The sequence below is a fragment of the Zea mays genome, chromosome 5, assembly GCF_902167145.1.
Source record: "Zea mays cultivar B73 chromosome 5, Zm-B73-REFERENCE-NAM-5.0, whole genome shotgun sequence".
Lineage (NCBI taxonomy): Eukaryota > Viridiplantae > Streptophyta > Magnoliopsida > Poales > Poaceae > Zea > Zea mays.
The window spans coordinates 19,783,704-19,810,757 of record NC_050100.1 but is presented as its reverse complement, the minus strand read 5'-3'; the positions used below and the strand labels follow the sequence as shown (position 1 = coordinate 19,810,757).

At 42.2% G+C, this 27,054-nt stretch overlaps 1 long non-coding RNA gene across 1 annotated transcript; it reads right to left on the bottom strand.

The window, feature by feature from the left end:
* Positions 1-17,956: 17,956 nt before the first annotated feature.
* On the bottom strand, positions 17,957-18,659 carry LOC103626060 (uncharacterized). Its single transcript, XR_552691.2, has 2 exons — positions 18,573-18,659; positions 17,957-18,088 (listed from the first exon to the last, which is right to left on the bottom strand). It is a non-coding gene; the product is annotated as an uncharacterized lncRNA (long non-coding RNA).
* Positions 18,660-27,054: the final 8,395 nt, after the last annotated feature.

Below are 27,054 nucleotides of genomic sequence, written 5' to 3'. Positions count from 1 at the left end.
GTTATTATTAGTGAGTTGTATAAATTTTCAATATCTGAAATGCACGTGTGCGTTGCAGAATGCAACATGATCAGCAGGAGATCCTTTATGGTACCAATCCCAATGCTAGTGCCAGTAAAAGGGTTGGTTATCTCAACCCAATAAAGATATGCGAGGATAACCACACTTTTAGAATCGGAAAAGGCAACAAAGCATTACAGGGGCTAACAGACGAAGAAATTGAGGTGTGTATCCAGGATCTGAAGAAGGATTTTGAAGCAAGATATGCCACCTATATAGGACACACAATGCTTCAATTTCAAGACATGGAATCCATAGTGGCCTCGTACAACTTTAAGTAAGTGTGATTTTGCATAAATAAAATTAATAATTTCAATACACATGTATCACAAGTTTGATTCGTACAGGGACCAGTGGATATGCTTCTTCATTTATACTAAGGTTGGAAAGGTGCTGGTGCTCGACTCCTTGCACACCGAGCCTTCGGCCTATTCAAAATTCCTCAGCATCTTAGAGCTGTAAGCCTTTTCTATGCATGCATACTTATATCGATGAGAATTGTAGAATAACATGGTGATTCTATTTGAGATCACAGGGCATTTAGGTTTTATAAGCTACATGGTGGAAAGTACGACACGTCCAAAAAAGGCGCGCCACTAGACATCCATTATAACCGGCCGGTAAGTATGTGAATTTATGAATACATATCATACATGTACGTACATAGGACAATGTTGCAACTAAATAACCAATCTCCCGTTATGTAGTGCCACAAGCAACCACCCGGATCGGTCCTATGTGGGTTCTACGTGTGCGAGTTCATGAGAATGAACGGACGATACATCACGAACCCTAGCAAGGTATTATTAGTAATAGTCACGTATGTATTTATGTCATTAAAGATGCAAATGTGTTATTATTGAGTATAAATAGATGATGTTTATAAACTTCCTTTACAACAATTTCAAAAAGGAAGCCCGAAGAACTTGACTGAAGGTGCATTGTATGGCATAGTTGAGGACCTGTGCACATTCATATTGAAAGTGGTCATTCCCGCAGAAGGGAAATATCACGATGCTTCCGGAACATTAGCTTTGCCAGAGTTTAGAATACTAACAGAAATTAGTAGACTATCTCTTAGCCGAGATAGTTATTAGAGCTTAAGTGAAAAATTTGATGTATATAATGTGTGATGCATACATGGTTGTAAACAAGACTTTGATGTATATAAATGTATGATAGAATTTAATTCCATGTTGCTTTTAACATCAATACTACATGTTTATCAATATCAATATATATATATATATATTTGTGTGTGTGTAAATATATAAATTTCAGTACGAAAATTTAAAAAAGGCGGGAAACCTTTCCACTGGCGGCTAAATAAAACAAACCGCCACACTGGCGGTTTTCTTAATAAAACCGCCAGTGAAAATGCTATTTTCACTGGTGGTTGTTTAAGAAAACCGACAGTGGAAATGCTATTTCCAATGACGGTTCTTGAATAACCGCCAGTGGAAATGGCGATTTCCACTGGCCCCTAGCACTGGCGGCACTGAAAAACGCCAGTGAAAATAGTTTTAGGACTGTCACTATAGTTTTTCTGTGTACTAGTGTAATCTTATATTGTATATCCGACACATAAATAAGAAGCGTTTAACTGTAAAGTTGTAGATCTCTACTAGAACTTTAATGTTGAATGTCTCCATTCGACATTTGTTAATCGTGTAAAATCTGAACCAAAAACTTATATTGAATATTTGGATTTGTGTATACCATCTCAAATTATATAAAGCTTTAGATCTCTTTAGAGTCTACAATTTTAGTATAAAGTTTATATTAGTTCGATCTCTCATGTGAATCTCAGTTCTGTAGTAGTCGACATTTGTTAGTTGCAGATATAAAGGAAGCTGTTTCAATTAGCAGTTTACATAAAATAATAATGAGAAATATCAATAAATACCTACAAATATTTAACTCAAGAGAACTTTATAAACATAACACTCAATACGTGTACAGGTTTTAGAAGAACATGTCTCCATGTGTATTACAGCTATAATCAGGTGGGCATATATATTGATATTCACAATGATATTCATTAAACCTTCAACATTCGTTAAACCTTCTGCCTTCAATGGTTTATTATAAGTAAAGAGTATAACAGGTGGACATATATTGTAGTTCTCTATGTAGAAATATTTGCTTCCGATAGGATTAGTAGTGTAAAATATTTCATAGCTAAATCAAATAGTGGAAGACAAAGTGTCAGTAGCAAAAATAATATAACAATTGACAATATCGTAGTGGTAGACCTATGAAAAAAGCTATAGCAGGTTATTTAACGATGAGAAGAATGAAAAGACCAACCTACTAAACTAATTAAGGCTCACATCCATTTGTTTGCCTCTTTGTTGGTGCTTTTTTTGACCAAACACTAATGATCCATAGATCCAGCTCACAGGGAGTCGAGACCTTGAGGACCTCTCTATGAGGTGCCAGACGGTCCGTGATAGGTCGTCAGACCATCCACGGCAGGGCACTAGACCGTCTACGGTAGGGTGGCAGGTCGTTCGCTACAGCACAGAGAGCTCTCGAGTGAACCTAGATCTCGCCTCTCGAGAGGGACCCCATCGGGGACATATGGTTGCTTTGGGATCGACAGGCCATCCAAAGCGCTTCTAGACGACATAGAGCCGAAGATAGATGAAGATAGGAGCTGGGAAGCTACAACTAGGACTATGCCACATCTGAATCTAATGCATAAGGCAAAATAAGGTAATTAGATTGATTTAATTGGACTGTTTGTTCTCAAGCGGTCGTGCCCCTCCTTTTGATGGAGGTCACGAAACAAAACACATGTACTACCAGCGTCTTTTGAGAAGCAATGGATTTAAGAACTCTAGCCCGATACAAGTCACTAGCTCTTTCAATCGAAGAATATATATTGTCATTTATTTAGAACTTCTAATGCATAAACGATGACAAATACATACAGTCATTTATTTAGAACTTATAATGCATAAAGACAAATTAGGATTGTATATTCTTCGGCCATGATTATCAATATGTTAAAAGGGACAAATTCGTGGTGCCCCCAACTTGAATAAGCAAGCAGACTATGCATGTAATATAGATTCATTGTCGTACATTCCCACACGCGAGTAGGACAAAACATCGGCGACGAGCAGATAGGTGGAATGTACCATGACATTCCTAGAGACACAAGAACGGACGACATTTGTCGTGCCACTTCCCGGGTCGGTTTATTTGGCCTTTGTCTCTGCATAGATCGCTTCCTTTTTCTAGACGATCCTCACCATTCTACTGACCAATTGTGCGAAACGGTCTTCTTATTATATATTTATAAATAAGCAGATTAAAGGTGGGTTCGACACTAATGAGCCGACCAAATGCTTTATATGTATTTTCCTGGCACATACCTTCTAGATGTCGTGGTTTGAAGGTCTAAGGTCTCCGCTACTTCTGGTCGTCCTCGGACCATCTAGGCATTCGTCCTCGGACTGTCCACAAGTAGTCCGGACCGCCCAACCTAAGGTCTCGGATCATCCGGCGCATGCTGGACAAACGATCATGATCGGGTATCCGATATTGCTTACACCTGGTGCCTCCGATCTTATTAGTCTTTCTCCTGTCCGAAGCCTTCTAAGTGACCAGTCCTCATGACAGATTTGACGTGTGAGGATCACCAATGATAATGTTCTTGCCTTTGTCTTTATCAACCACATCTAGCCAAACCAAGACTTTCTTATCCACCGGATCGACTGTGTTGATAGAGAAGGGTTGCCAATCAATCTGTTTTCCTAAAAGCTCAAGTGGCTTTCATTTATAGATGATTGTATTCGCCGATGAAAGACATTACAATCATTGGTGGCATGAGAAAAGGATTCATGCCACTTACAATAAGCAAGTCGTTTTAATTCCTCTATTGGAGGAATTGTGTGATATAATTTAATGTTGTGGCATCAAATATCTTATCACACTTAACAACATTAAATGTGAACTTAACTTCTCCTTGCCGATTCTTTTGAATCAGCTACAGGGAAGAGCAAGCAAAAAGTTTGGTCTTATCAGGACAAACAAGCTCGGTGACATGTAACTCTTTTGGCTTGTCATCTGAGCTACTACCGTCATGATGCTCATCATGACGAGACAACTCTTTGCTCTGGCTTTCACAAGCTAAAGCCCACTGATGCAACTGAGTTAGCGAAAATAAATGTGCACCATCTAATTTTTCTTTCAAGTATGGACACAACCCATTGAAAGATAACCCTGCTAGTTGCTTATCTGCGACATGGATTTGAAAACATCAGCTTCTAGTATTCTAGAATCTCTGGATATAATCATTAACTAATTCATCACCCCTTTGCTGGAGCGATGCTAGATTAGCTAAATCTAACTTATAATCCCGAGAGAAAAAGTGTTCATAAAACTTATGATCTAGATCACCCTAGAAACTAATCGAGTTAGGAGGCAAGGTAGCATACTAAGCGAATCCAGTGCTACTAAGGAATAATGAGAACATGCAAACACGAAAAGCTTCTATGTTGGCCAATTTCCCTAATTGTGCTAGGAATTGGCCCACATGCTTGTGAGTGGCTCTACTGCCTTTGCCTAAGAATTCGGAGAAATCTGACACACTAGTTCTCGGAGGGTATGGAACGACGTTCCATCGAGGGTTGTATGGCCTCTAGTAGGATTGTGCTAGGCCGGATACACCGACACCTAATTTAAAATAGTTTGGTTATTTCTTCCTGAACTTCATCCATAATGGCCAAAGGTAACCCATCGGTCCTCGAGACATGGGGCTTAGGTGTTAGGTTATCCTCATGTTGGCCTTCTGCACTAGGACGATCAAAGGTGACATCAGGTATAGGCCCCTAAGGCATACTGGTACCACATTCCGCTGTCGTGTGGTATGGGTGAACCTTTCTGGCTCCCTAGGGGCCAAAAAACATTCGTCCCAATGCACGAGTGGTGGCATGTTACGACTGTGATGTGCCACAGGTGGGACATAGTAGTACTGCAGAGGTGGGTAGAAAAAATGCATACTTTGTGAAGTACCTTGTTCTGCGTAGGCGTAATGGGATGGTTCGGCGTGGATGTTCGGACGGTTCGGTATGACATTGGATTGTCCGACTGAAAGCTCCCTTGTGGGTTTGGTGGTTTGGATGACAACCTAATTAAAGGTCTAATAGGAGTTGCTAAGTGTTGAATAGGTACTTAGTGCAAAGCTTACAGGGTTCAACACAAGTGAACAAGTGTGATGGTCCAAAGACTGGAAACTTTATGGATAATGGACATCACAAGTAAGATGTAAATTTCTTAAGTCGAGGAACCCAAAGCTAGGGGTGAAGAAGAAGACTTGCAAAGTAAAGGTTGATCAAGTTGAGAAGAGCTATGGTGCATCGAGGATCATGACTTAAGGATGTGACTTACAACCAATGAGGTAATACCTATGGTTATGTGATGTAAGTCACAAGGCTCAAGATAGCTCAAGAAGTGAACAAGGTGATTAGAAGGAGGAGTAGTGTCAAAGCTAGAACCTGAAAGCAACCCAAAGGAGCTAAGTTTATTTTGACCATTAGTTTGGGTTGTTCTTGTGTTTGGATATGTTCTATGTGACCATTGCAGGGTGTTGAAGCTCATAGATGACAATCTAGATCAAGTCAAATATGCAAGCTTTGACTGTTCAACTATGTTGCATACACCTTTTACTACATGTTTGGTACTTTGGTTTGTTCTTTAACTCAGTTTGTAGAGAAAGTACCATTTTGAGCTCTGTTTGAGGAGAAACAAAAAAACTGGGAGAAGAATTGGAAAGAGGTAACTTTCTGAGGCTTATTTAATTGGATTATACTCTAAATATGTTTGTCTAAGTCACAGGAAAATCCTCCCAAGTGTTGAAGTCAAATAGAGAAGAAATGGAGAAAAAAGCACTTAGTGTGCTACTCGTTGGCACACCGGACCATGAATAGTGCCAGTTTGGTGTGCACCGAACCGTTTGCAGTAAACTACGTGGTCTCGAAAAGTTTGGCTAAAATTTAATGGACCATGTACAGTAACCGATCCGGCACACCAAACCACTTTTCCAACGACTAACTTAGGCGTCCAACGGCTACCTGACGGTTCAGTGCCCGTCAGCTAAGAAAGGTGGCCAATTAGATTCCGAACTTGGGACACACGGACCTGGTCCGCTGCGCCCGCAGTTAGCCTAGTTTGTCATCTTTTTGCAAGGAAGGCGCAACGACTATGGGCTCATTTAGGGCTATAAAAGGACCCCTAGGCACCCATATGCAGGGTACCAAGGCTCCTAAGTGTAGCAATACTTTGTAGAATCATTACATATCATTCCCCTCTCCCTCTCTTGTATATTTCTCTCTAGGTTGTGCGTTGGTACATTTATAAGACAAGAGAGAGTAGAAAGGTGCTGCTGCAAGTTAGAGTGGATGAGATCTTGAGCAAGTGAAGGTGTTACTCTGCCAGAGTGCTGTCGAGAAGATTGTAAATAGTCATGTCATCATTATAACCAACATCGACATAGTGGAAGCCTCGATCTGCCATCTGGTGACAGATTTGAGCAAACGGAGGAAGGAGTTGAAATAGACTTCAAGCCAGGTTGGCTAACTCCAACATGGACTAGGCAATCATTTCATGCTTGGCTAAACCACGGGAAAAATTCCTTATGTCCTGTGTGCTTTTGTGTTGTGTTGCTCTTATCTCTGTTTTTGTTTTTTTCTCATACTTTATTCTTGTTTGTACTTCTACTACTCTTATCTTTGGTATAAGTTGTGTGTGAAGTGTAGGACTTTTTGGGAGATAAAGAACTTCATTTCGCCGTGACTACTCTACTGATTTGGATTTCGCTGCATCCACCTCTACAAGTAGAGTAAGGAAAGTTCTAAGTTTTGAGTTATTTTTATTCGCCTATTCACCCTGAGAGCACCTAGAGGGAAAGTGAATAGGTGATCCTGTAAAAATCAAGTCTAAACAACACAAAATTGGTTTAAAATAAATGTTAGTGGGATTAAAACCAAGGTGATACGAATAGAGAGAAGAGATTTGTAGCATCCCAAAAATTCAAATCTTGAAATTTTCTCAAACTCGCTCTAAATTCAAAATGAATTTTAAATTTCGTTTCAAAATGTTTGTTTGCAAGTTGATATCAGCAAATAAAGTATAGTGGTCTAAATTCTCTCCAAAATCCTCCTCAAAATATCCTACAGATATTTCCGCAGTGACCCCCCTCTGATTCTTTCCAGAAATACCGCCCAAATATTCCACTTATAATTCTCCAAATATTTTCCTCCTGAGAAATACCTTCAGAATCATTTTTGAAGTCCCTACAAATATTTTCTTGATAACTTTTCTCATTCTCATACGTATACGTACGCCTCCGGTGTCGTACGGTGTGCTCTACGAGCTAATTACACTTATACAAGAGAAATCCATGTTTATCTCCCACTAATCCTCGTATCCTCCCACTAATCCTCTCATCCTCCCCCCTAATCCTCCCACCGAGGCTATAAATAGAGGGGCAAGGGCCTCCTCTCAAGCCACCGATGTTAGCGTTAGAATTAAATTCGAGTCCGAAAGAGAGGGCAAAAACAAATCACAAGCGAATAAGAGTGGATGACACGGTGATTTGTTTTACCGAGGTTCGGTTCTTGCAAACCTACTCCCCGTTGAGGTGGTCACAAAGACCGGGTCTCTTTCAACCCTTTCCCTCTCTCAAACGGTCACCTAGACCGAGTGAGCTTCTCTTCTCAATCAATCGGGACACTAAGTCCTCACAAGGACCACCACACAATTGGTGTCTCTTGCCTTGATTACAATTGAGTTGGAAACAAGAAAGAAGGAAGAAGAAAAGCAATCCAAGCACAAGAACTCAAATGAACACAAATGTCTCTCTCTCTAGTCACTATTTGATTGGAATGATTTTTGGACTTGGGAGAGGATTTGATCTCTTGTTTGTGTCTTTGAATGAAGTCTAGAGCTCTTGTATGAGGTTTGAAGGCTGAGAACTTGGATGCATTGAAGTGTGGTGGTATAGCCCCAACCACCAAAAGAACTGTTGGTGGAGGCTGTTGTCGTATGGCGCACCGGACAGTCCGGTGCGCCACCGGACACTGTCCGGTGTGCAAGCCACGTCACCAGGCCGTTAGGTTCTGACTGTTGGAGCTTCTAACAACTGGGCCATCGGACAGTCCGGTGGTGCACCGGACAGTCACTATTCACTATCTGGTGCGCCTTCTGGCGCTGCTCCGACTTCTGTGCGCGCAGGCGCGCACTGTTCACTTTTACTGTTCCGTTGCAGACGACCGTTGGTGCTGTGTAGCCGTTACTCCGCTGGCACACCGGATAGTCCGGTGCTACACCGGACAGTCCGGTGAATTATAGCGGAGTGGCCTCCCGAATTCCCGAAGCTGAGCAGTTTGGAGTTGAGCTCCCTGGTGCACCGGACACTGTACGGTGGCACACCGGACTGTCCGGTGCGCCAGACCAGGGCAGCCTTCGGGTTGTCTTTTGCTCTCTTTATTTGAACCCTTTCTTGGTCTTTTTATTGGTTTGTTGTAAACCTTTGGCACCTATAAAACTTATAATCTAGAGCAAACTAGTTAGTCCAATTATTTGTGTTGGGCAATTCAACCACCAAAATTAAATAGGAAAAGGTGTAAGCCTATTTCCCTTTCAATCTCCCCCTTTTTGGTGATTGATGCCAACACAAACCAAAGAAAATATATAAGTGCAGAATTGAACTAGTTTGCATAAGGTAAGTGCAAAGGTTGCTTAGAATGAAACCAATAATTATTTCTACTAGATATGCATGGATGGCTTTCTTCTTATTTAAAATTTTGGACCACGCTTGCACCACAATATTTGTTTTGAATGTTTTGGAAATTCTTTTGCAAATAGTCAAAGGTATATGAATAAGATTTTGAGAAGCATTTTCAAGATTTGAAATTTTCCCCCCCTGTTTCAAATGCTTTTCCTTTGACTAAACAAAACTTCCACTTAATGAAATCCTCCTCTTAGTGTTCAAGAGGGTTTTTATATTAATTTTGAAGAGGGTATACCAATTTGAAATTATATCAAAAGTAAGATACCAATTGAAAAATCTTTTCTTAACCCAAATTTGAAAGAATACATTTTTGAAATTGGTGGTGGTGCGGTCCTTTTGCTTTGGGCTAATACTTTCCCCCCCCCTTTGGCATGAATCGCCAAAAACGGATACTTGTGAGTGATATATAAGCCCTTTTTCTAACTTTCTCCCCCTTTGGTACATAATATAGGAGTGAAGATTATACCAAATTGGAGAGCATTGTGGAGTGACAGCGATGGATGAATAATGCGATGAAGTAGAGTGGAAGCCTTGTCTTCGCCGAGGACTCCATTTCCCTTTCAATCTATGACTTAGCATAATATGCACTTGAAAACACATTAGTCATAGAACATTAAAGAGATATGATCAAAAGTATATAAATGAGCGATGTGAGCAAAATATCAATCAAAATTCCTAAAATCAAGAATATTTAGCTCATGCCTAAGTTTGGTAAATGTTTTCTCATCTAATGGCTTGGTAAAGATATCGGCTAATTGATCTTTGGTGTTAATGTAAGCAATCTCGATATCCCCCTATTGTTGGTGATCCCTCAAAAAGTGATACCGAATGGCTATGTGTTTAGTGTGGCTGTGCTCAATGGGATTATCCGCCATGCGGATTGCACTCTCATTATCACATAGGAGAGGGACTTTGGTTAATTTGTAACCATAATCCCTAAGGGTTTGCCTCATCCAAAGTAATTGCGCGCAACAATGGCCTGCGACAATATACTCGGCTTCGGCGGTAAAAAGAGCTATAGAATTTTGTTTCTTAGAAGCCCAAGACACCAGAGATCTTCCCAAGAATTGCCAAGTCCCTGATGTGCTCTTTCTATCAATCTTACACCCTGCCCAATCAACATCGGAATAACCAATTAAATCAAAGGTGGATCCCCTGGGGTACCAAAGGCCAAACTTAGGAGTATAAACTAAATATCTCAAGATTCATTTCACGGCCCTAAGGTGAACTTCCTTAGGGTCGGCTTGAAATCTTGCACACATGCATATGGAAAGCATAATATCCGGTCATGAAGCACATAAATAGAGTAAAGAACCTATCATCGATCATTATTCCTTTTGATCTACGGATTTATCTCCCGTGTCGAGGTCGAGATGCCCATTGGTTCCCATGGGTGTCTTGATGGGCTTGGCATCCTTCATCCCAAACTTGGTAAGAATATCTTGAATGTACTTTGTTTGGCTAATGAAGGTGCCTTCTTGGAGTTGCTTGACATGGAATCCTAAGAAATACTTCAACTCCCCCATCATTGACATCTCAAATTTTTGTACCATGATCCCTACTAAACTCTTCACATGTAGATTTGTTAGTAGACCCAAATATAATATCATCAACATAAATTTGGCATACAAACAAATCACTGGCAATTGTTTTAGTAAAGAGAGTGGGATCAGCTTTTTCGACTTTGAAGCCATTAGCGATAAGAAAATCTCTTAGGCATTCATACCATGCTCTTGGGGCTTGCTTGAGCCCATAAAGCGCCTTAGAGAGTTTATAGACATGGTTTGGATACTCACTATCTTCAAAGCCGGGGGTTGCTCAACATAGACCTACTCCTTGATTGGTCCATTGAGGAAGGCACTCTCCACGTCCATTTGATAAAGCTTGAAGCCATGGTAAGTAGCATAGGCAAGTAAAATGCGAATTGACTCAAGCCTAGCTACGGGTGCATAGGTTTCACCGAAATCCAAACCTTCGACTTGTGAATATCCCTTGGCCACAAGTCGGGCTTTGTTCCTTGTCACCACACCATGCTCATCTTGTTTGTTGTGGAAGACCCACTTGGTTCCTACAACATTTTGGTTAGGACGTGGAACTAAATGTCATACCTCATTCCCCGTGAAGTTGTTGAGCTCCTCTTGCATCGCCAGCACCCAATCCGAAACTTGAAGTGCTTCCTCTACCCTGTGTGGCTCAATATAGGAAACAAAAGAGTAATGTTCACAAAAATGAGCAACACGAGATCGAGTGGTTACCCCCTTATGAATATCGCCGAGGATGGTGTTCACAGGGTGATCTCGTTGGATTGCTTGGTGGACTCTTGGGTGTGGCGGTCTTGCATCTTGTTCATCCTCCTTGTCTTGATCATTTGCATCTCCCCCTTGATCATTGATGTCTTATTGAGGGGGCTCATCTTCTTGATCTTCTCCTTCATCATCTTGAGCCTCATCCTCATCTCGAGTTGGTGGAGATCCTTGCATGGAGGAAGATGGTTGATCTTGTGCTTGTGAAGGCTCTTCGAATTCCTTAGGACATACATCCCCAATGGACATGTTCCTTAGCGCGATGCACGGAGCCTCTTCATCATCTAATTCATCAAGATCAACTTGCTCTACTTGAGAGCCATTAGTCTCATCAAACACAATGTCACAAGAAACTTCAACTAGTCCAGTGGACTTGTTAAAGACTCTATATGCCCTTGTGTTTGAATCATAACCAAGTAAAAAGCCTTCTACAGCCTTAGGAGCAAATTTAGATTTTCTACCGCTTTTAACAAGAATAAAGCATTTGCTACCAAAGACTCTAAAATATGAAACATTGGGCTTTTTACCGGTGAGGAGTTCATAAGATGTCTTCTTGAGGATTCGGTGAAGATATAACCGGTTGATGATGTAGCAGGCAGTTTTGACCGCCTCGGCCCAAAACCGATCCGAAGTCTTGTATTCATCAAGCATGGTCCTTGCCATGTCCAATAGAGTTCTATTCTTTCTCTCCACTACACCATTTTGTTGTGGCGTGTAGGGAGAAAAGAACTCATGCTTGATTCCCTCCTCCTCAAGAAAGCCTTCAATTTGAGAATTCTTGAACTCCGTTCCATTGTCGCTTCTTATTTTCTTGATCCTTAAGCCAAACTCATTTTGAGCCCGTCTCAAGAATCCTTTCAAAGTCTCTTGGGTTTGAGATTTTTCCTGCAAAAAGAATACCCAAGTGAAGTGAGAATAATCATTCACAATAACTAGACAGTACTTACTCCCGCCGATGCTTATGTAAGCTATCGGGCCGAATAAGTCCATGTGGAGCAGCTCTAGTGGCCTGTCAGTCATCATGATGTTCTTGTGTGGATGATGAACACCAACTTGCTTCCCTGCTTGGCATGCGCTACAAATTCTGTCTTTCTCAAAATGAACATTGGTTAGTCCCAAAATGTGCTCTCCCTTTAGAAGCTTGTGAAGATTCTTCATTCCAACATGGGCTAATCGGCGGTGCCAGAGCCAACCCATGTTAGTCTTAGCAATTAAGCAAGTGTCGAGTTCAGCTCTATTGAAATCAACTAAGTATAGTTGACCCTCTAACACTCCCTTAAAGGCTACTAAATCATCACTTCTTCTAAAGACAGTAACACCTACATCCGTAAAAAGACAGTTGTAGCCCATTTTGCATAATTGAGAAACAGAAAGCAAATTGTAATATAATGAATCTACAAGAAAAACATTGGAAATAGAATGGTCAGGTGATATTGCAATTTTACCAAGTCCTTTGACCAAACCTTGATTTCCGTCCTCGAATGTGATAGCTTATTGGGGATCTTGGTTTTTCTCATAGGAGGAGAACATCCTTTTCTCCCCAGTCATGTGGTTTGTGCACCCGCTGTCAATGATCAACTTGAGCCCCCGGATGCATAAACCTACAAAACAAGTTTAGGCCTTGTTCTTAGGTACCCAAACGGTCTTGGGTCCTTTGACATTAGAAACAAGCACCTTGGGTACCCAAACACAAGTCTTTGATCCCTTGTGTTTGGCCCCAATATATTTGGCAACTAACTTGCCTAATTTGTTAGTTAGCACATATGATGCATCAAAAGTCTTAAATGAAACATTAGGTTCATTTGATGCAATAGGAGTTTTTCTTTTTAGGCATACTAACATGTGTAGAACACCTAGAGCTAGAAGCCTCATTCTTATAAATAAAAGCATGGTGAGAAACAGAATGAGTTTTCTTAGCATGAATTCTCCTAATTTTATCCTTAGGATAACCAGCGGGATACAAAATATAACCCTCGTTATCCCGAGGCATGGGAGCCTTGCCCTTAACAAAATTAGACAATCTTTTAGGAGGGGCATTAAGCTTGACATTGTCTCCCTGTTGGAAGCCAATGACGTCCTTAAAGCCAGGGCGTCTCCCACTATAGAGCATGCTTCTAGCAAATTTAAAATTTTCATTTTCTAAGTCATGCTCATTTATTTTAGCACTAAGTTGAGCTATATGATCATTTTGTCGTTTAATTAAAGCTAGGTGATCATGAATAGAATCAATATTAATGTCTCTACATCTTGTACAAATAGTAACATGCTCAATGGTAGATGTAGAGGGTTTGCAAGTATTTAATTCAACAATCTTAGCGTGTAAAATAGCATTCTCATCTCTAAGATTGGAAATAGAAGTATTGCAAACATTTAGATCTTTAGCCTTAACGATTAATAGGTGAGTGCCCGTGCGTTGCAACGGGGACCTATAATACCATGATAATTATGTACAAATAGGTTTATGCCCGTGCGGTGCTATGAGGAAACACATAGAATCGTTATCTATGTGGTACCGCAAATCAAACAAAGTATAAAATTTATACACATGACACGACACCGTAAATCAAACAACATATCATAACACGAGACTTCTCGACCTAAATTAGATATATATATAAATTTTACATGATCTTAAACAACACAGTGTTTCAATCCATTCATATCATAACCACTACAAAAATTAAAAATAACCACAACAACTTTCATCAAAATATAGATACAAGTAGACTTGCCGGTGGGTACCCAACACTCGTATCATAATCACTATATCTGAGTAGAATATGGAATACAAAAGATTACACATTCATTTTTAAAATAGACGTAAATATGGGATACAAATATATGATAAAATCAGTGCGTCAGAAAATAAAATTATTAGTATGGGGCCAGTGTGATTTTTCATACTGATAAATGATTGCTCTTAATTGGTGCCTCTCAGTCCAGAAATGGCAGATGGTAAAAAACACACTATGAAAGAACCCAATATTTGTGGTAGATGAGCAGTTGTTTTATGTTTCTCGATCAGAAGGATTTACAATTTTCTAGTGCTTGAGATGGTAGCATCCACTAATAATGCATCATCTTACAATGTAATTGGACGACAACAAAATAATTCATAACTACCAATGTTTGACACACCTTGTAAGCATGACAGTTGGGTTGCATTGCTCAACAAAAAATAAATGATCACCTATCACCGTTCTATTTTCAACTTATACAACAGGTCTACATCATTGGAAAAAATAAAGGCGCAATGGTTTTACATATCTGGAAAACAGATGGTTGATAATTGATACTTGCATTCGTTTTTCCTATGCCAACAATATATATTTAAAAAGCAACATGAATAACAGTTGGTTTAGTACCTGCAAAAAGGCGAAGCAAAGCCCCACACACAGCACACATCAGGTTCGAGGGAGGGGGGGAGGAAAGAAAATAGAAAGATTACACAGTCCAAGTAAAAGTCAGGCTTTGCATCACCCCAGAAAGGTGCCATCTTCCTTTCACCTATCTTAACTTCCTAAAGACAGTAGGGGGAGGCAGCGCCACTCACCGTTCATGAACCACTCGTCGTCGGAGGAAGTGTAGGCCCGCTTGATGGTCAGTTTCAGGTCGGTCAGCACCTAAACAACCTCCAGCAAGGTCCCGTACTTGTTGGCGTTGTCCACCTGTAGCCAGAAATCGAGCAACCTCACAATACCACGGAAAAATGGATTATTCCCATGTCGCTAAGTATGAGCCGAACGATAGTAAGCTAGAGGCGAGAAAAGTTAGCTGGTATAACCAAAGCAGTAACAAATCGCGATGGTCCCATGTGGCAATCTGATGCAATCGCAGAAACTCGTCTCTGCCAACTACCACAGTGCACGACCGTCCGTTGTAGGCTTATATCATTGAATCAGATGGGAAAGGGGGAGAGTCAGGCACTGTTACCTTGCCGAAGCGTTTGAGGTGCAGCCACCATAAATCTTCTGAAAGCCATCCACACCAATTCCTTGCCTCAGGTAGATCTTCCTTGTAATGGACGCTGCAGGAGAAGAAAATTAAAAACTGATAGAAGTGCATAATCTAGACATTGAAGTGTGTGCTAGTAAATGATTTTGTCAGATAGACAAGACCCTTTAGCCCCGATGTAGTAACAGTTAGGATCATAAGGAGGGAGCTCCTTGAATCTCAGTCTTCACAATGTTAAGTCACTTAGGGAGCTCCATCTAACAGAAGAGACCACTTATATGAAGTTACACGTACCAACGTAGCCAATGCAACAAATGTTTTAACTAAAATTAATATGCTCCATCTCTTTCACATAAATGGTGGTGTACTTGATGTGCACTGGAACACCTGGAACATACATAGTATGTAGCTACAAACACTGTGAGTTATGACCTAAGGTGGTGAACTTGAGAAACCAAATTTAAGTAAGAAACAGACAACGACACATCTAAGAACTAAGGCCTGAGGTCATGAATCTTGAAACAGCAACAAGAGATGAATGGCGCTTCCAGAAAATTATATTAATCCTAATAAACAAACTGAGAGCTAAGACTGAGAGAGCAGGTAGGTATAAATAGCACAAATGACTAAGGAAAGAATGCATGTTAATGAAGTACTCTCTGCTTTTTTTGAGAGCCAAAGTATCTCAAATTTGACTAAAATTACAAAGAAAATTACAAAGATATATGGCATAAAATAGATATACTATTAAAATATGTTGAACGAAGAATCTAACGATAGTTATTAGGTATTATAAATGTTGTGTGCTGGAACTTTGTCAATTGCTTGTTAAACCTTCATAAGCATATAGTGAAAATCCAGTGAGGGAGTGTTCATCTTACTAAGTTATTAAGAAAGTAAAATAAAAAACATAAGCATAAATTACAGAGTTATAAAATCATGCACAACAGATCCATGCATTTTTTCGATTGGGTTGCACTAAAACACTAACAAATAGAGGTAAGGAGGTAATGAAAATTGAGCAGTTGGAAACTGACTGCATTGCATAGCTTCTTGATGATCTCCATGGGCTTCCTCTTCAAACCCCTCTGGAACCTACCAAAATAAACACATCACATCAAATCTCTGCAAACTAACATCCCTTGGAAACAAACAAATCGTAGCATGAAAGGTACCTTCTCCAGGCGTCAACCAGAAAGAGTTGGACAAGGTCGTCGGTGGACATGTTAAGCAGAGTATCGAGGTCGATGTCACGATAGCTGTACTTGCGGAATGTCCTCTTCATGGGAGCACTTGCGGCAATATGAGAAATACAAGTCTCTACTATAATCTTGCCAAGCCATCTGTCACAAATAGAGATTAATACTTCGCGATCGAGTAAGCCAAGAAAACACAAGAAGAATGTAGGTAGTAAAAGATCTAATGCTTACACGAAAAGAGCCAAAGAGGCACTCCTCAACTGCTAGGTGCAATTGCGCAGGAAGATATAAACACTGTAAGAAACATAGTTCATTGTAAACTACAACAAAGCATATTGCAGGCACGTGCCACATGTTCTGGATGAACCCAGCGTGAACCATGGGATTAAACATCTTGATGGCCTCGTTCACAGAACCCTCATAGCCACAACGTGCAGCCTGCATATTTGTATATTTCTAATTTTTTTGCATTCCAGACCTATTTTATGATGACGTATACGTCCTCAATACCAAAAGCCACTTACAAAAACTTGAAAGTTTCCTGTTTTATGAAACTCAATGAAATGAATCATGCACTCACACTACACTAAAAAATAAAAAAACTTCTGTGTTAGGTGCTGTAAACAATGAAAACAATTAAATATGTTCATATGTACCATGGAATTGATAGAACAATGCTTCAGGAGTAGTTTCTTGTACTGACAGCGCTTAGAATTTCCGATGAGCTTATTCATTAGTTTAGGCAGTGAAAGACATCTGAAACGGAAAAAACTTTGGAAATTAAATTAATAAAGTCAATAAGAAAAAAACATTAGAGAATGATGAGTAAACATGGATGTGTAACCTGTAAACATATGATCCTTAATTGGGAGGGAAAAGGATGAGTAAACATGGATGTATAACCTGTAAATACCGGTAGCTTAGTGGGAAAAACTATTGATTAATGCATTCCAACCAGTGGTTGTATCAACTTTGTTTGATGACATCAAATTCGACACATGCTCTTCCAAATGCTTTTTTGCATCTTGCAGACCCACATTTGCTATCGCAAGTTTCTCAGGTGGCAGTTCATCCTCCTCCTGCACTGCCTTGTTGTACTTGATGGCTAGGTTTAGCATTTCCTGGACAAGAACAGACATATTGTCAATAACGGACAAAAGAAACACATATTACTCTCAAGAATTAAAGGATCAACACAAAAACAATCATCTCAGCAGACAGATAAAGTGAGCTCAGTGGCATAGGCACCTGGACAGTCTGCTTGTTGGTTTTCGAGTGAGTGTCAAACCTCTTCAAAATTAGTCCATCGGTCCATTTCTTTTTGTGCAAGTTCAATAGCATTTTCTCCTCAAGCTCATTTTTCTGGTAATTGATTGCAATTGAGTAGTAGTGTCTATTCAGCCCATGGATAAGAGCCTGATAAAGAACAGATATGGTCAAAATCATTTTTTAATAAAGGGACAAAACAAGTTCATATGATACAATATTAAAAAAACTTGACTTGCGGGGGTAAGACAGCCCCCATGCATTGTGCGATAGAAAAAAACCTGTCATGCAGGCCAAGATATGATACAATATTACTTAGTACTTACATGAATAGATGGCTTATTTAGGTGCCCAACATTTGATGTTGTCTGACGTGGCTCCTGGCCAAGCATCATGGTCTGAGGATTAATGAGGCGGAATGCATCAATAACCACCTTCCCCTTCACACTCTGGATGGGGTCTATCACAACAGCAACGGCTCTGGGGTTCAAAGCTTCAAAACTCTGCACATTTATATATTGAACAAATTTAGGCCTACGAGTGCAGTGTTTGGCACTATATATAGGATATAAGATATAGAACAGAAGCACAAAAGGTAGATAAGAGAAGAACAACTCCAGTGAGTTGGGATCAATAATTAGCTAATGTCACCCATTTTTCTTTTATGAAAAAACACGCGGGTTAACTGAACTACCAACAAGATGAGTTCATCCACAACTTTCAGGGTGATGGAACCTACATAATGAAGGTAGTGAAATTGAAAACAGGCAATAGGGGGATAGAAGGGGAGAAGCTGCCTGGTGCCTACAGTTGATCAATTATAGTACAACATATCATAATATCATATCCATGCTTTATTAAAAAAACACATCAGTGTTTATATTGACGTTGACATGACATATAGTACAATGCAATGACAACAACTATCCTGTTTTGATAGACCATTCCAAAAGATCCCATTTAGAGAACAAGTGGATTTGCATAGACCTGCTGAGTATTGATATCGACGCCTGATAGCCAGCATCCGAAGCCAGGATGTGAGTGATACCAACCTACAACCATTTCTGGCCTACAAAAGGGGGGAAATATCACATACTTGTTTTCCTACAGAATATAACTGAGTTAAAACAATATTGATTAATACTATGAATGCTAGATCTCCATGAACCTGATGGCGTGGCTAAGGCTGAGGTCGGCGATCTTGAGCACCATGGTCTTGTGGTCCTTGAGAAGGATGTGCAACTTGAGCTCCCGGTGCAGCACCTTGGGGTCGTGGACGAAGGCCACGCTGTTGCAAAGCTGGTACATCAGGATCTGCGGACACAAACGTGGATTAGACATTCGCACAAACACCTAGCGTGCAGGGCGTTGGGATGGAGGAGGAAGGGCAGGAAACCGCGTCGACCTTCATTGTGGCCGTGTGGATCTTCTCGTGGTTGCTTCGTTGCCCCTGGATGAACTTCTAGCGGCGCTCTGGTGTGTACTTCCTAACAGTGGATGAGGCGGAGCTAGAGAGCGTGAGGCGGAGGTTACCTGGGCTTGGAGGTTGAGGGGGAAGCGGGCGAGCGGCGACTGGGTAGACCTAGGTCTTGCACGATCTGGGGGAAGACGGCGGGGCAGACCAAGTAGCGATGGTGAGGCGGTCGGCTTCCGTGCTGTCGAGCCCGAGCCAGGAGGCCAAGGCCGAGGCCGGCTTGACCGTCTTCTTCTCTGGCTCCTCCACGGGGGACAACGGGCGGGCGTAGGGCGCACGCTCGACGAGGCGGTCCTTGCGCTTGGGGTGGAGGTCGTGGGTAGAGGAAGAGTCCGCTGACCAGGGGGGCGTGGGATTGGGGACGGTTGTGGCACGGTGGGCTGCACGCTGGGACAGTGGGCTACACGATGGGATGATGGGCCTTAGGTCCACACGAAAATCATTGGGCCGCACGAACCGCTGCCACAGGCGCTCTGGTATGCCATCTATTTTATTAGTGCCACATCGGCTATTGAGAGTGACGAAACATGGCTTATAAGCGCAGCTGTGTATTGTATGTTGCTCACTGAGACAGATGGAACGGAACGTGGCTCATAAACTTGTGTATGTCCTGTTTATTTTGTTGCGCGGGACTGCATGGTACGTACGGCCGGTGGGGGCCCACATGTAGGAGACGTGTCCATTGGAGGCAGAATAGCCGTTGGCAGAACGCGTCGGAGGCAGAACACGTCAGAGGCAGACTACTATTGCAGTCTTAATAAGTAGTAGAGATTTTTCATTTTCAATCTTAAGGCTAGAAAGGGATGCATTCAATTTAACAATCTTAGCAATTAAACTAGCATTATCATTTCTAAGACTAACAATTGAACCATCACAAACATTTGATTTCTCAACCTTAGCAATTAATTTGGCATTTTCATTTCTAAGGCTAGAAATAGTGTCATGGCAAGTGCTTAGCTCATTAGTTAATTTTTCACATTTTTCTACCTCTAGAGCATAAGCATTTTTAACCTTAACATGCTTTTTGTTTTCCTTAATAAGGAAGTCCTCTTGGCTATCCAAGAGTTCATCCTTCTCATGAATAGCACTAATCAATTCATTTAATTTCTCCTTTTGTTGCATGTTGAGGTTGGCAAAAAGAGTAAACAAATCATCCTCATCACTAGATGTTGCATACTTAGTGGAGGATCTAGATTTTACCTTCTTCTTCTTGTCGTCCTTTGCCATGAGGCACTTGTGGCCGACGTTGGGGAAGAGAAGCCCTTTGGTGACGGCGATGTTTGCGGCGTCCTCGTCGGAGGAGTCGGTGGAGCTCTCATCAGAGTCCCACTCCCGGCAAACATGGGCATCGCCGCCCTTCTTCTTGTAATATCTCTTCTTTTCTCTTCTCTTTCCCTTCTTGTCGTTATCCCTGTCACTATCACTAGACAAAGGACATTTAGCGATAAAATGACTAGGCTTACCACATTTGTAGCAAACCTTCTTGGAGCGGGGCTTGTAATCCTTCCCCCTCCTTTGCTTGAGGATTTGGCGGAAGCTCTTGATGATGAGCGCCATCTCCTCATTGTCGAGCTTAGAGGCATCGATGGGGACCCTACTTGGTGTAGAGTCTTCTTTCTTCTCCTCCGTTGCCTTGAATGCGACGGGTTGTGCCTCGGGTACGGAGGAGGTGCCTTGCTCAATGATTTTCTTTGAGCCTTTGATCATCAATTCAAAGCTCACAAATTTTCCTATAACTTCCTCGGGAGACATTAGCTTGTATCTAGGATCACCACGAATTAATTGAACTTGAGTGGGATTAAGAAATACAAGTGATCTTAGAATAACCTTGACCATTTCATGGTCATCCCATTTGGTGCTCCCGAGGTTGCGCACTTGGTTCACCAAGGTCTTGAGCCGGTTGTACATCGCTTGTGGCTCCTCCCCTTGGTGAAGCATGAATCGATCGAGCTCCTCCTCGATCGTTTCCCGCTTGGTGATCTTGGTCACCTCATCTCCTTCGTGTGCGGTCTTGAGCACGTCCCAAATCTCTTTGGCACTCTTCAACCCTTGCACCTTATTATACTCCTCTCGACTTATAGAGGCGAGGAGTATAGTGGTGGCTTGGGAGTTGAAGTGTTGGATTTGTTCTACCTCCTCCAAATCATAATCCTTGTCCCCTTCCTTTGGTACCTGCGCTCCATACTCAACAATATCCCATATGCTTTTGTGGAGTGAGGTTAGGTGATGCCTCATTTTATCACTCCACATAGAATAATCTTCACCATCAAACATAGGTGGTTTGCCTAATGGGACGGAAAGTAATGGAGTGCGTTTTGAAATACGAGGATAGCGAAGGGGCATCTTACTATACTTCTTGCGCTCATGGCGCTTAGAAGTGGCGGATGCCGATTCCGAGCCGGAGGTGGAGGGTGACGAAGAGTCAGTCTCGTAGTAGACCACCTTCTTCATCTTCTTCTTCTTGTCACCCTTCCGTTGGGACTGATGGAGGAAGAGGATTCCTCCTTGTGCTTGTGGGCGGACTCCCTTGAGTGCGTTCTCCCTGAGCTTGCGGACTTGTCGCCGGTCCCGATCTCCCTAATGGCAGATGCTCCCGACATCACTTCGAGCGGTTAGGCTCTAATGAAGTATCGGGCTCTGATACCAATTGAAAGTCGCCTAGAGGGGGGGGGGGGTAAATAGGCAAATATGAAATTTACAAACTTAAGCACACACTACAAGCCGGGGTTAGCGTTAGAATTAAATTCGAGTCCGAAAGAGAGGGCGAAAACAAATCACAAGCGAATAAGAGTGGATGACACAGTGATTTGTTTTACCGAGGTTCGGTTCTTGCAAACCTACTCCCCATTAAGGTGGTCACAAAGATTGGGTCTCTTTCAACCCTTTCCCTCTCTCAAACAGTCACCTAGACCGAGTGAGCTTCTCTTCTTAATCAATTGGGACACTAAGTCCCCACAAGGACCACCACACAATTGGTGTCTCTTGCCTTGATTACAATTGAGTTGGAAACAAGAAAGAAGGAAGAAGAAAAGCAATCCAAGCACAAGAACTCAAATGAACACAAATGTCTCTCTCTCTAGTCACTATTTGATTGGAATGATTTTTGGACTTGGGAGAGGATTTGATCTCTTGTTTGTGTCTTTGAATGAAGTCTAGAGCTCTTGTATGAGGTTTGAAGGCTGAAAACTTGGATGCATTGAAGTGTGGTGGTTGGGGGTATTTATAGCCCCAACCACCAAAAGAACCGTTGGTGGAGGCTGCTGTCGTATGGCACACCGGACAGTCCGGTGCGCCACCAGACACTGTTCGGTGTGCCAGCCACGTCACCAGGCCGTTAGGTTCTGACCGTTGGAGCTTCTGACAACCGGGCCACCGGACAGTCCGGTGGTGCACCGGACAGTCACTATTCACTGTCCGGTGTGCCTTCTGGCGCTGCTCTGACTTCTGCGCGCGCAGGCGCGCACTGTTCACTTTTAATGTTCCGTTGCAGACGACCGTTGGCGCTGTGTAGCCATTACTCTGCTGGCACACCGGACAGTCCGGTGCTACATCGGACAGTCCGGTGAATTATAGCGGAGTGGCCTCCCGAATTCCCGAAGCTGAGCAATTTGGAGTTGAGCTCCCTGGTGCACCGGACACTGTCCGGTGGCACACCGGACTGTCCGGTGCGCCAGACCAGGGCAGCCTTCGGGTTGTCTTTTGCTCTCTTTATTTGAACCCTTTCTTGGTCTTTTTATTGGTTTGTTGTGAACCTTTGGCACCTGTAAAACTTATAATCTAGAGCAAACTAGTTAGTCCAATTATTTGTGTTGGGCAATTCAACCACCAAAATTAAATAGGAAAAGGTGTAAGCCTATTTCCCTTTCAGAAACCGACTTAAAGGGGAAAAGGCTATCTAGTCCTCGGTGGATTGTCCTTAAGACAATAGTAAACATAAAGGGCATGAATGTAATTTTGCACAGGCTGCGCCCTGTGCCTATAAATGGATGAACAGTACCCCCGTACTGTTCACGCTAACTTGTACTCGCTCATGCGTCACGCTGGTACTTTCACCTTCTGTCAAGCCAAAGGTACAAATGTAATTCAATATTGTTCTTATTCATCCATGATTATATAATAAGGACATGTAAATAATGTTCTGTGATTATTCATGTTATTCTCTCATGTTTCATATGCTTCTCCTTTTATCAATGTAAACTGTGATGATGAAGGTATGTCCTTCATGACCTTCGTCTGAGGATCGTTATATCCTAAGGGAAATAATGCTTCGAGGGACGAAGGGCATTAACCATTAATTTCTTTCTATGTTGCCTTGTTCTCAATTCATAGCATTTGAGAACAAGTCCCCAACATTGCGCCCACCTCCGGTGTACTCACTTCCACAACCTTCGGCAAAGAATCAACCTTCATCATGCCGCCGAAGAAGATAACAGCGCCAGGGGCTGCACTGCAGCCACTAGACAAAACCCAAGACACTCTCTCTCTCCGAGAGGCCAGAAGCCAAAAGAGCAAGGCCACCAGTCCAACACTTCAGGAGGAGGAGTTGGACCAGGAGATCAGGGACCTAGAAATCATTCACCAGCAGGTGCAAAGGAAAAAGGAGAAGATGGCTCGGCTGGCCGACCTTCAGAAGAAGATCGACGAAGCTACTGAGGAAGTGCGTCATCTTACTCAAGATGATCACGACCGAAGGCCCCAACACCGGGAGGTTCATCAAGAGGGCTCATTCAACGAAGATGAATGGTACGATGATTTTAATCATGGTACCTTTGCTTTTGATGATGCTTCTCCTCTGGCAGCAGAATTGCAGGCTATCCCATGGCCACAATCCTACAAGCCAACTCAGCTACCCATGTACGATGGGCACTCGGACCCAAAGCAATTCTTGATGAGCTATGAGGCAATAATATCCTCATACGAAGGCAACACAGCTGTCATGGCAAAGTCCTTCGTCATGACAGTCCGAAACGTGGCCCAGACATGGTATTCTTCCCTTCGGCCAGGGACAATCACGTCGTGGCAGAAGCTCAAGGACATGTTGGTTACCAATTTTTAAGGCTTTCAGACGAAGTCAGTCACAGCTCAGGCCTTGTTCCAGTGCACACAAGACCATGAGGAATACCTTCAGGCGTATGTCTAAAGGTTCTTGCGACTGAGAGCACAAGCGCCCATAGTGCCTGTTGGGGACTTGTTCTCAAATGCTATGAGTTAAGAACAAGGCAACACAGAAAATGTTAAACGGTAAAGTCCTTCGTCCTTCGAAGCATTATTTCCCTTAGGATATAATGATTTTCGGACGAAGGTTATGAAGGACATACCTTCATAAACACAGCATACGATGACGAAGAATGAATCATAAGGAATATAAAGGATAACATAGGCAATTATATATTATTATCAACTTATTATTATTATTGTGAAGAAACAGAAATAACATCGAATTACAAGTGTACCTTCAGCTTTGAAGGGGATGAAAATACAGATGTGACGCAAAAGTGAATGCCAAATCAGCGTCAACAGTACGGGGGTACTGTTCACCTATTTATAGACACGGGACACAGCCCACACAAAATTACATTCATGCCCTTTACATTTGGTAATAATTCTATAGCAATCCACCGAGGTCTGAATAGCCTTTTCATCTTTAAGTCGGTTTCATTTTCTACTAGCACGCCGAAGCTTTCCCGCTCATATCTTCGGCGCTGTATCAACCTTCGTATTATTTTAGGCTTCTCTTACCGTGATTCCGACTCGAGTCCGAAGATACCTGTTCACACATTATGCTCCAGAAATACTGTTAAATCCTGTTTTTGAGGACCTTCGTAAGCCGAAGGCCCCCAACAGTAGCCCCTCGCAATATTAATTTGTTTTAAAATAAATTTAGATTGCGACATGGACGAAGGCTTTAAGCCGAAGGTCCGAAAAAACACCTTCCCTTTGCTAGAATAGCAACATTCACTGACAGGCGGGGTCTTTCAATTTTCAACGCACTGGGCGTATAAATAAGATCATACCGCAAGCTCATTTGGCACGCCCTCTTGCCATCTGCTCCCGCTCACTCAATTTTTAGCTCTTGCACACCAAGATTTGCTTAGCTTTTAAGTTTTGAAGCTTCGGCATTGAAAACAGTTTTTTAGTGTTTCCGAAGTTGTCTGAAGATAAGAAGGCTGCTGCCGAGATGAAGCTGAGTCTCGATGAAGAGAAGAATCTGGGGTTTCTTATAGCAATGTCGAAGACCAATACAGAAAAAATCACCAAAGAGATTTTAGAAGGTTTGTCTGAAGATACCGATGACAACGACGGTTATGATGTGGATAGTGGTGGTGAAGACTCCGAAGATCGCCCTTGGCGACCAAGCCATGCGGTTTTCGGCAAATCAAGTATCAAGGAAAATCATCTTATCAACATGAGAGGAAGGTATTTTCGGGACTTGTCCGTTGTTAGGACCGACGAAGGAGAAAAGACTTGTCTGAATCCTGAAGAAAATGAAGTCGTAGTGTACCGAAGCTTTTTGAAAGCTGGACTTAGATTTCCCCTGAGCAACTTTGTCGTAGAGGTCCTGAAAATATTCGAAGTCTATCTTCACCAACTTACCCCCGAAGCAATCATAATGCTGAATATCTTTGTGTGGGCCGTGAGAAGCCAAGGTCTAGAGCCTGATGTGAAAAGTTTCTGCAATATACACGAATTATCATACGAAACAAAACCTTGGGGTAAGGAACAGTATCACAATAATTTCGGCTGCTACAGTTTCGTTTCTCGGTCTGGGTCAAGCTGTCCAGTGCCAACCTTTCGGAAGAGATGGCCCGGCGACTGGATGACAGAATGGTTTTATGTGAAGAATGACCTGACAGTACGGGAAGATATCAAAGGTATAATTATGCGCCCTATTTGGCAAAGCTTCGGCCTGCGGAGGCCGAAGGTTGAAATGAATGAAGCTGCCGAAGAATGCCAGAGAGCCTTCGGTGTTATTTGTTCTTTCATTGGAACGAGAGATTTGGTACAAGAGCATATTGCCTTCAGAGTATGGCCGCTCGCGGAGAAATGGGAAATGCCGCAAGAAACCATAAAAGAGGCTGACGAAGGTGGACTTATCAGGCTGAAATATACTTTCAAGTTCGGAGATAAATTCGTTGAGCAGATGATGACTGGCTAAAAAGCATTGAAAATTTAAGTGATGAACTGCTTGGGGCTTACTCGAAGGCCGAAGATACTGCATTGTCAGCAGCCTTCGGAGGCCGAAAAAAGAAAAGACTGAACCGGGTGTTTGACGCAATCGGGTTTGTCTACCCTGATTATCGTTATCCCATTCGAGGGCAGAAAAGAAAAAGTACAACCTCTGCGAAAGAAGAAGCTGCAACTGCTTCTAGTGAGCCAGAACCGAAAAGGAAAAGGATAAAGGACCTCACACATCGGCCACGCTATATTGAACCAGCCTCGGTGCCTGAGTTCGCCGGAGAGACCTCTTCGGCCATCGAAGCTGAAAAGCCAATCAAGCCAACCTTACTGCCAGAGGTCGCAGAAATGGCCGAAGCGCCAACAAAAACAGAATTGGAAAAACCGAAGATTTTGTTATCAGAAACCAAAGAGATGGCCGAAGCGCCATCGTCAGAAAAAATGGAAAAAGCAAAAGGATCAGCTGAAGGATCAAAAATATCAGAAGTTTTAAGTCCTTCAGCAAATGTTGAGACAACAAAAATCCAAAAGGGGCCAGCGGTGACTCCGAAAAGGAAGAGAATGGTCAATGTGTTGGATGTTCTGGAAACAATTAAATCTTCAAGCACAACTCCGAAGCAGACTGTTGCAACTTCCGAAGCGAAATCTGAAACTTCTGATACCAAGGCTCTAGAGCAAGAAACTGAAGCTGAAGCTGGGCCCTCAGAGCCCATGAAAGTAAAATCCTTGGAAACCGAGGAAGAAAAAATAACGGAGCCAATTCTTGCTGAAGAAACCAGTGCTGTTGCCCCCGAAGCATCCCCCAAAGTCCTTGATTAT